The 8,798-nt window shown below is 37.2% G+C and overlaps 1 long non-coding RNA gene across 1 annotated transcript in view; it reads right to left on the bottom strand.

Moving 5' to 3' along the window:
• Window positions 1–3,027: 3,027 nt before the first annotated feature.
• LOC108516830 (uncharacterized) overlaps window positions 3,028–8,798 on the bottom strand; it is a 21,184-nt gene continuing 15,413 nt past the window's right edge. The window contains exons 2-3 of the long non-coding RNA XR_001881938.1: window positions 3,378–3,432; window positions 3,028–3,121 (exon numbers count right to left, since the gene is read on the bottom strand). This is a non-coding gene — a long non-coding RNA (uncharacterized LOC108516830). The remainder of the gene's footprint in view (window positions 3,122–3,377; window positions 3,433–8,798) is intronic.

Genomic DNA, 8,798 nt, shown 5'->3' on the forward strand with positions numbered 1-8,798 from the left:
AAGTTCCTATTCTAGTATTAAAATTCTAAGAATTAAGTACAGATCATTGAAACCCTTTCAAATCATATGTTGTAAAATGTCCTAAGAAGAAAAAAACCCCATCTCTACAAAAGCAATTTTTTACCAGAAAATTAACTTTCAGATTAGTTGAAGGCAGCTAGACATTAGTATACACTTTAATGAATGTTACTGATTCCATAGAGAATAAAACAGAATAAAAGAGAAAACATTTAAAACATAATATAAATGTAAACATTTTTACCTTCAAAAAATCCTCCATAGATAGATTCCCCTCCTCGTCCATTTCCTAAAAATGAAAAACATACTCTTTTAACTCTCAAGATAACAAGCGCCTCAAAGGTGATACCTAAACAAAATACTTCTTAAAAGTAGATTTTAAATAATTTTGAATTAACAATATTTGAAGATTGCAGAAAATCATAAAAGATATTACTGTCAATAATGACAAGATCCCAAATTTCTTTCTTTCCCCTACGCTATGATAATAAGAATATGACAAAGACTATTAAAATATATTTAAAAAAAGAACTTTCAGATTCTAATTATGATTATGCAGGTCTTGCAACAGGTTAACATTTTTTTCAAAGTGTTTTCAAAGTAGTTTTGATATTTTTACAATAAAAAAGTAAAAATGTCATTGTAGTAAGGATTACCACTTGTGACAAAATCAAACACATACACTTGACAGATTACTGAGATGAATGCAGTGTTTTGTTTTGTATCCAGAAGCCTATTTCTGAAATTAATTCATGTGTCAAAGGCAAAATTATTTTTTATAAGCTTTCGGTTTTTTTTTTTTTTTTGAGACAGAGTCTTGCTCTGTCGCTCAGGCTGGAGTGCAATGGCACGATCTCGGCTCACCGCAATCTCTGCCTTTCGGGTTCAAGCAATCCTCCTGCCTCAGCCTCCCGAGTAGATGGGACTACAGGCACACGCCATCACGCAAATTTTTGTATTTTTAGTAGAGGTAGGGTTTCACCATGTTGTCCAGGCTGGTCTTGAACTACTGACCTCGTGATTCGCCTGCCTTGGCCTCCTAAAGTGCTGGGATTATAGGCATAAGCCACCATGCCCAGCCTATTAGCTTCCTTCTTTCACATATTTCTATGAGTACTTCTAATTGACCAAAGATTAAATGGAGTGAGAGTGACAAGAACATTGGACTATAACTTCTAGGGACTTGTCTAACTTTGAGATCTGTGATATTTAACAGAAAATAATACATGATTTTTCCAAGTCTCACCTTCACTGAAGTCACCACCTTGAACCATAAAATCCTTGACAACTCTGTGAAAGAGACAACTCTTATAATGTAATGGTTTCTGAGTTGATTTCCCGGTCCCCTTTTCACCTATAGAGATAAAAAATTAGGACATTTAATAGAAAGGAAATCAAAGGAGTATGAAAGCAAAATAAATGTAAATATGCCTCTCTTGAACCTTACAGACTAAAAAAAATCATATTTTCATTCCTTTCAGGAATTTTTTAAAAAATATTCATTTAAAAAATCACCCATGTATTTCTGGATAATGTAGAAATCAATCTCAAATAATATACCATTAAAACTAATATTTGTTTTTGGTTTTTTTTTGAGACAGAGTCTAGCTCTGTCACCTAGGCTACAGTGCGGTGGCACTATCTTGGCTCACTACAACCTCCGCCTCCTGGGTTCAAGTGATTCTCCTGCCTCAGCCTCCTGAGTGGCTGGGATTACAGGCGCTTGCCACCACACCCGACTCATTTTTTTTAGTAGAGACGGAATTTCACCACGTTGGCCAGGCTGGTCTCCAAGTCCTGACCTCAAGTGATCTGCCCACCTTGGCCTCTCAAACTGCTGGGATTATAGGCATGAGCCACCGCGCCCGGCCTCTATTTTTTTAATTGAGACAGGGTCTCACTCTTGTTGCTCAGGCTGGAGTGCAGTGGAGTGATCTTGGCTCACTGCCACCTCCGCCTCCTGGGCAATTCTCCCACCTCAGCCTTGAGAGTAGCTGGGACTACAGGCGCACACCACCATGCTCGGCTGATTTTTTGTATTTATTTTATTTTTTTGAGACGGAGTTTCATTCTTGTTGCCCAGGTTGGAGAGCAATGGCACGATCTCGACTCACTGCAACCTTCACCTAGTGATCAAGTGATTCTCCTGCCTCAGCCTCCCGAGTGGCTGGGATTACAGACACTCACTATCACACCTGGCTAATTTTTGTATTTTTAGTAGAGATGGGGTTTCACTATGTTTGCCGGGCTGGTCTCAAGCTCCTGACATCAGGTGATCTGCCCGCCTTGGCCTTCCAAAGTGCTGGGATTATAGGCGTGAGTCACCACGCCTGGCCAATTTTTTGTATTTTTAGTAGAGATGGGGTTTCACCATGTTAGCCAGGATTGTCTTGAACTCCTGACCTCAAGTGATCCACCCACCTCGGCCTCCCAAAGTGCTGGGATTACAGATGTGAGCCACCATGCCCAGTCACACCACGCCCAGTCATAATATTTCTAAGAATTACTTTCATGCCCTAGTCACTGCTGTGTAATCTTCATGTTAAAAGAAGTAAATATGCACGGAGAAATCTAAAATAGAGTAAATAAAAAATTAAAGCAAGCTATGCCAGGTATGGCAGCTCACACCTGTATCCCAGCTGAGGAAGCTTATGTGTAAGGATTGATGAGCCCAGGAGTTCTAGTCCAGCTGGACAACGTTGCAAGATCCTGTCTCTTAAAAAAAAGAAAAAAAAAAGCAAACCACAGTCAACTGAGAGTACTATTAGGGCAGTTGAAAATGTGAACAAACCTGTACAAAGACAACGAAAGTTCTCGCATGTTTTGGGGCACACATCAGAAAATAATTCAAAGACAACTCTTCCAGCTGAAAAAGAAGGTAGTTGGTTTAAACTTCTTTACTAATTTAAAATATTAAACACCCACTTATAAATGTTATCTAATATTCTTACCAGGTTGATTGTTAATGGCAATGTCAAAAAAACATCGAGGACGCTGAACCTTTATTCCCATGGCTCCAATACTTAATCTGTGAGTAAAATACAGTTTCAGACAAGCAGACTAAAATAGCAAAGATCTTTCACAAATTTCTGGAAAAAAAATTCTGTGAAACAAAATTAGAAATATAGTTTGAATTTATTTTGATATTTATTTCTACGAGGTAAATCACATGGATTATTAGTGCTTTCTTTTTAGAGATTAGATTGCATTTTGTGAAGCAACTAGAAAAGACTTTAAAGTTAAGCCTTAACCATTATTATGTAATCAACTTTCTATTTATCAACCAGAATATAGATTAATAGCCCAAACAGAAAATTGTATTCACTCTGTATGATTAGTGAACTCAATAAGCAGATTACCTTCAAATGAAGAAAAGACCAAAAAAAAAACCAAGGACAACTGATCCCTGTGCTCCTAGAAAACAAAATGAGAGTTCTGATTAAAATGTGAGATTTTAAGAAGCAAAATCATACAAGAAGAAAAAGTGGGGTATTTTAACGACAGTATGGTATTTTTAAATAGTATATGTGGTAGATTTACATTTTGAGTAAAAGCACAACATTCAATTTTACATGAGCGTACTTTCTGATTATGAGCAACAGCCTTTACTGATATGCTAGTATAGACACAAAAAATACCAAAGAGATATTCTGTGTAACAGCTTTATTTCCATAACAGAAAGCTATTATTTAACAGATATTATTTTGATAAGGCATTTATTTTAAGGATTTAAAAAGCTGAATTGTAATACTTGGTGGAAGATGATAGGGTAAGGTAAAGTATACAAGAAACAAAGGCAGTAAGTGTAAATAGTATCCAAAATTATGGACTCTAAAAATGACAGTTTCATATGCTATGTATGCCATGTTACACTTCAATAAAATTTACTTTATTAAAATAATATATCTAAGACAGAACTCTTTATTCTTCTACCACCATTCCCTTGAATACTCAGTAAACATTATCATTGCCCAAGCCAACTGCTGAGGCTGAAAACCTGGGGGTCATCTTTGGTTCTACTTTCCCTCATACCTCATTATCCAAACCATTAGGAAGGTAATTTGGCTCTAGCTTCAAAACTTATCCCAAAAGTTCTCATTACCTTTACCATTATCATTTGTTATCTAGGCTACTCCAATAGCCTCCTAACTGGTTTCTCTTATTTTACTCCTAATTCTACACCGCCTCTTCTCCACAAAATAGCCAGAGTGGAATGATTCTTTTAAAACACAAATCTTATCATATCATTCCCCTGCCTAAAACTGTCTTACCATTCATCTGAAAAGTTTTAGCATGGATTTTAAGGCTCCAGACCCGCACTGCTCAATAAAAACATGAGCCACCCAGGTAAAGTAAAATTTTTCAGTAGCCACATTCTGACAAATAAAAACAGGCTAATTGCAATATATTCTATTTAACTCAGTATGTACAGACTGAATATCCTTTAGAGGAAATGCTTGGAACCAGAAGTGTTTTAGATTTTTTTTTGAATTTTGGAATATTTGCATACACATGAGATATCCTGGGGATGGGACACAGTTTAAACACAAAATTCATTTATATTTCAAACATACCATACCTTATGCACATAGCCTGAATTGTATGTGTAATTTTATACAATTTAAATAATAATTTTGTGCTTGAAACAAAGTTTGTATTAAGTACTTATATGTGAAATTTTCAATTCGATGCTCAAAAAGTTTCTTTTTTTTTTGTTTTGAGACGGAGTCTCGCTCTGTCGCCCAGGCTGGAGTGCAGTGGCCGGATCTCAGTTCACTGCAAGCTCTGCCTCCGGGTTTACGCCATTGTCCTGCCTCAGCCTCCCCAGTAGCTGGGACTACAGGCGCCCGCCACTTCGCCCGGCTAGTTTTTTGTATTTTTTAGTAGAGATGGGGTTTCATCGGGTTAGCCAGGGTGGTTTCGATCTCCTGACCTCGTGATCTGCCCGTCTTGGCCTCCCAAAGTGCTGGGATTACAGGCTTGAGCCACCGCGCCCGGCCCCAAAGTTTCCATTTTTGGACCTCAGATTTTCAGACTAGTGATGTCCAAACTATTACCTGTATGTCGAAACTATTACCACTTCAGAATATAATAAACAAAAATGTTACTGAGATTTTTTTTTTTGGTACAAGTCTTTGGAAATCCATTGTATATTTTATCCTTGAAGCGTATCTCAATTCAGACTAGCCACATTTCAAGTGCTCAAAAAGCACATGTGGCTTGTGACTACTGTAATTTCAATTATATGGCTGTAAATATTTTAGCTCCTGTTCACCTCTAGGCATTTTCCTCAACTTCATTTCCTAACATCTTCTAATATTTTCCTCAACTTTATTTCAGCTACATTGGTATCCTGCTGGGTTACCTCCCACTCCCCACCCCCAACATGCCACAGCCTACTCTTTCATCAGGTCCTTTACATTTGCTGTTCCCTCCACCTGGAATGCTCTCAAACCATCTTCACATCATTCATCCCCTTGTTGCTCAGGAATCACCTTCTCATAGAGGCCCATTCCTAGTCTACTGTATTCAAGAAAGGAGCCCTCATCCTCCTAACACTTTACATCCTCTTATTCTGCTTTTTCTTCCAAGCATTTCTTGCTAATTGGTATTCAATTTTTATATCCATCTTCTCTCACTAGAATACAAGTTCCATGATGTGATAAATCTGAATTTTCAGTCTTACTCCCTTCTCAATTCTTAGTGCTCAAACAGTGCTTGGCATATAACAAGAAATCAGTATTTATTAAATGAATGAACAAATGTGAGAGGACAGGCATAAGTGAGAATGCAAAATTGTAGTAACAACAAAAACATGGAAACACTCAAAATATCTTACAATAGGAGAGAAACTGAACAAATTATGGTATAAAATGCTATTTAATACTATATGGCAGTTTCATTGTAACACAGGCCAAGAAAGCTACTGTTTAGTTCAAAAGAAACAAAAAAGTAAATTGTACATAAGTATTTCCCTTAACACCATAAAATAATACCCTATTTCTACAGAGAGAGATCTTGAGAATACTATATATACCAAACTCCTCACAGAATCTCTGCAAAAGGGACTGAGTCTAGGAATGGAAGTCACTGGGGGCCTTCAGCTTTATGTATAAGGTTTGAATTTTTGCAATAAGAATATGTCCATGTATTAGTTTTTCAACTTAAAATTGATAACCTAAATCTGAAAACCCCAAATCTGAAATTTTTTGAGTGCCAAAAAGACACCCAAAGGAAATGCTCATTGGAGCATTTTGGATTTTCAGAATTGGAAGGTTCAACTGGTAAGTATATTGCAAACATTCCAAAATCTGAAAAAATCAGAAATCAGCAATAATATGGTCCAAAGCATTTTGGACAAGAGGTACTCAACTAGTGCTGCTGTTTAACATTTAAAGAGCTCAGGAGGCTGGGAGCAGTGGCTCACACCTGTTAATCCCAGCACTTTGGGAGGCTAACGCAGGCAGATTGCTTAAAGTCCAGCAGTTCGAGACCAGCCTGGGCAACATGGCGAAACCCTGTCTCCACAAAAATCAGCCAGGCATGGTGGCACACGTCCGTAGTCCCAGCTACTGGAGACGCTCAGGTGGGAGGATCACTTGAGCCAGGGAGGCGGAGGTTGCAGTCAGCCAAGATTAAGCCACTGTAGTCCAGCCTGGGTGACAGAGTGAGATCCCGTTTCAAAAAAAAAAAAAAGATTTTTTTTCCCCTCACAAAATGTGTACCTCCCCCACAAAATAGAAACTAAGAAAAGTACTTGCGAATATTTACTTGAACCCTGGATATTAAATAGCTTTTTAGATTACTAACGAAGTAAATAATGGAGGTAAACAGATCTGAACTTATGAAAAAAAATTATTTCTATTTGCCTATGTAAAATTAAAAAGAAAAAATTGGGGAAAATACATTGTCATAGTTGCTGAGAATATTAATTTCCTTACTGTATAACAGTGCTTAGCAATGGGGGCACTAGGGCGATTCATTGAATAGGGCTATCCAACTCACTGCAGAACCTTAGGCAACCCTTGCCCTATTAAATATCAGTCACTATGACAACCAAAACCTTTCACTGTCCATCTATCAAATTAAAATTCAAAGGACGCCTAAGAGTATATGAGCAGAGAATTCACAAAAAGTGAAATAACAACAACAACAAAAAAGGCACCAGCAGTTTTGTTAAGCAACTTGGCATTACAGACCAAGAATCTTGAATATATTCATATTCATTGTACCTTTTAACATTTTACTAATTCTATGTACTGGAATATCTGTAAATGCAACCATTTAAAATAAAATAGTACTTGGGTTTTTTTTTTTTTAAATAACAGTAAGCACAAACAACTTAAATGTCTAACACAATAGTTAAGTATGGACTGTCTAAGAAAATAAGCTTTTTAAAACATAAAAAAATTGCTAAATGCCACATGAAAAAAGGTAATTGTACAGTAGTAAGAATTACTTAAAAAATACCCCATGAAATGAAATACTATCTATGAGAAATCATAATCTTACATATTAAAACTACAAAGGTAACATTTTTTCACCAATTGGATTGACAAAAATAAAAAGTGTTGACCTTATTCATTGTTACTGCTGGTGAAGGGATAAACTGAATTACTTGATTGCCAATTTGACAACAGACATCCATATTACAAACGCATTTAATACTCTCTGACTCAGTAATTCCACTTCTAGGAATTTACTTTATGTACATCCTTACACATTTGCAAAATAAGATATGCGCAAGGTTATTCAATGTACCATCATTTGTAGTAGTAAAAGGCTGTAAACCCAAATGTCCATCAAGGATAGGTTATATAAATATAAGCCTATATTTATATAAATACAAATATTTATAATTTAATGTATATATAATTTATGATATATAACACAAACTAATTTAATAAATATAAATCAGGTATACCATTGTATACCTGTAGAATGTACAAAGCTATTAAAAAGAAAGAGCAATCTGTTTATGTACTGCTGTCTCCAAGATAGGGAGAACTATTTCCTAAAATCTGTAAATGTTAACTTATTTTGTTAAATGAAAAATAAAAGGCCAGATGCAGTGGCTCACACTTTAGAAGGCTGAGACAGGTGGATTGCTTGAGTCCAGGAGTTCGAGACCAGCCTGGGCAACATGGCAAAACCCTGCCTCTACAAAAAATACAAAAATTAGCCGAGCATGGTGCCTGTAGTCCCAGCTACCTGGGCGGCTGAGGCAGGAGGATCATTTGGGCCCAGGATGCAGAGGTTGCAGTGAGATGAGATTATGCCATGGCACTCCAGGTTGGGCAACAGAGTGGGATCCTGTATCCAAAAAAAAAAAAAGTTGCCCAGGCATGGTGGCTCAGGCTTATAATCACAGCACTTAGGAAACCTGAGGCAGGAAGATTGAAACATAAGCCTGGGAAACGTAGGGAGAACTTTGTTTCTATTTAAAACAAACAAACAAGCAAGGTACAGAAGTGTGTATGATATTACTGTCTTTGTGTGTGTGTGTGTGTGTGTATATATATATATATACATACATATACATATACATATATATATATATATATTTTGAGACGGAGTCTTGCTCTGTCGCCCAGGCTGGAGTGCAGTGGCCAGATCTCAGCTCACTGCAAGCTCCGCCTCCTGGGTTCACGCCATTCTCCTGCCTCAGCCTCCCGAGTAGCTGGGACCACAGGCGCCCGCCACCTCGCCCGGCTAATTTTTTGTATTTTTAGTAGAGACGGGGTTTCACCGTGTTAGCCAGGATGGTCTCGATCTCCTGA

The sequence above is a fragment of the Rhinopithecus bieti genome, unplaced genomic scaffold, assembly GCF_001698545.2.
Source record: "Rhinopithecus bieti isolate Rb0 unplaced genomic scaffold, ASM169854v2 scaffold_37314, whole genome shotgun sequence".
Taxonomy (NCBI): Eukaryota; Metazoa; Chordata; class Mammalia; order Primates; family Cercopithecidae; genus Rhinopithecus; species Rhinopithecus bieti.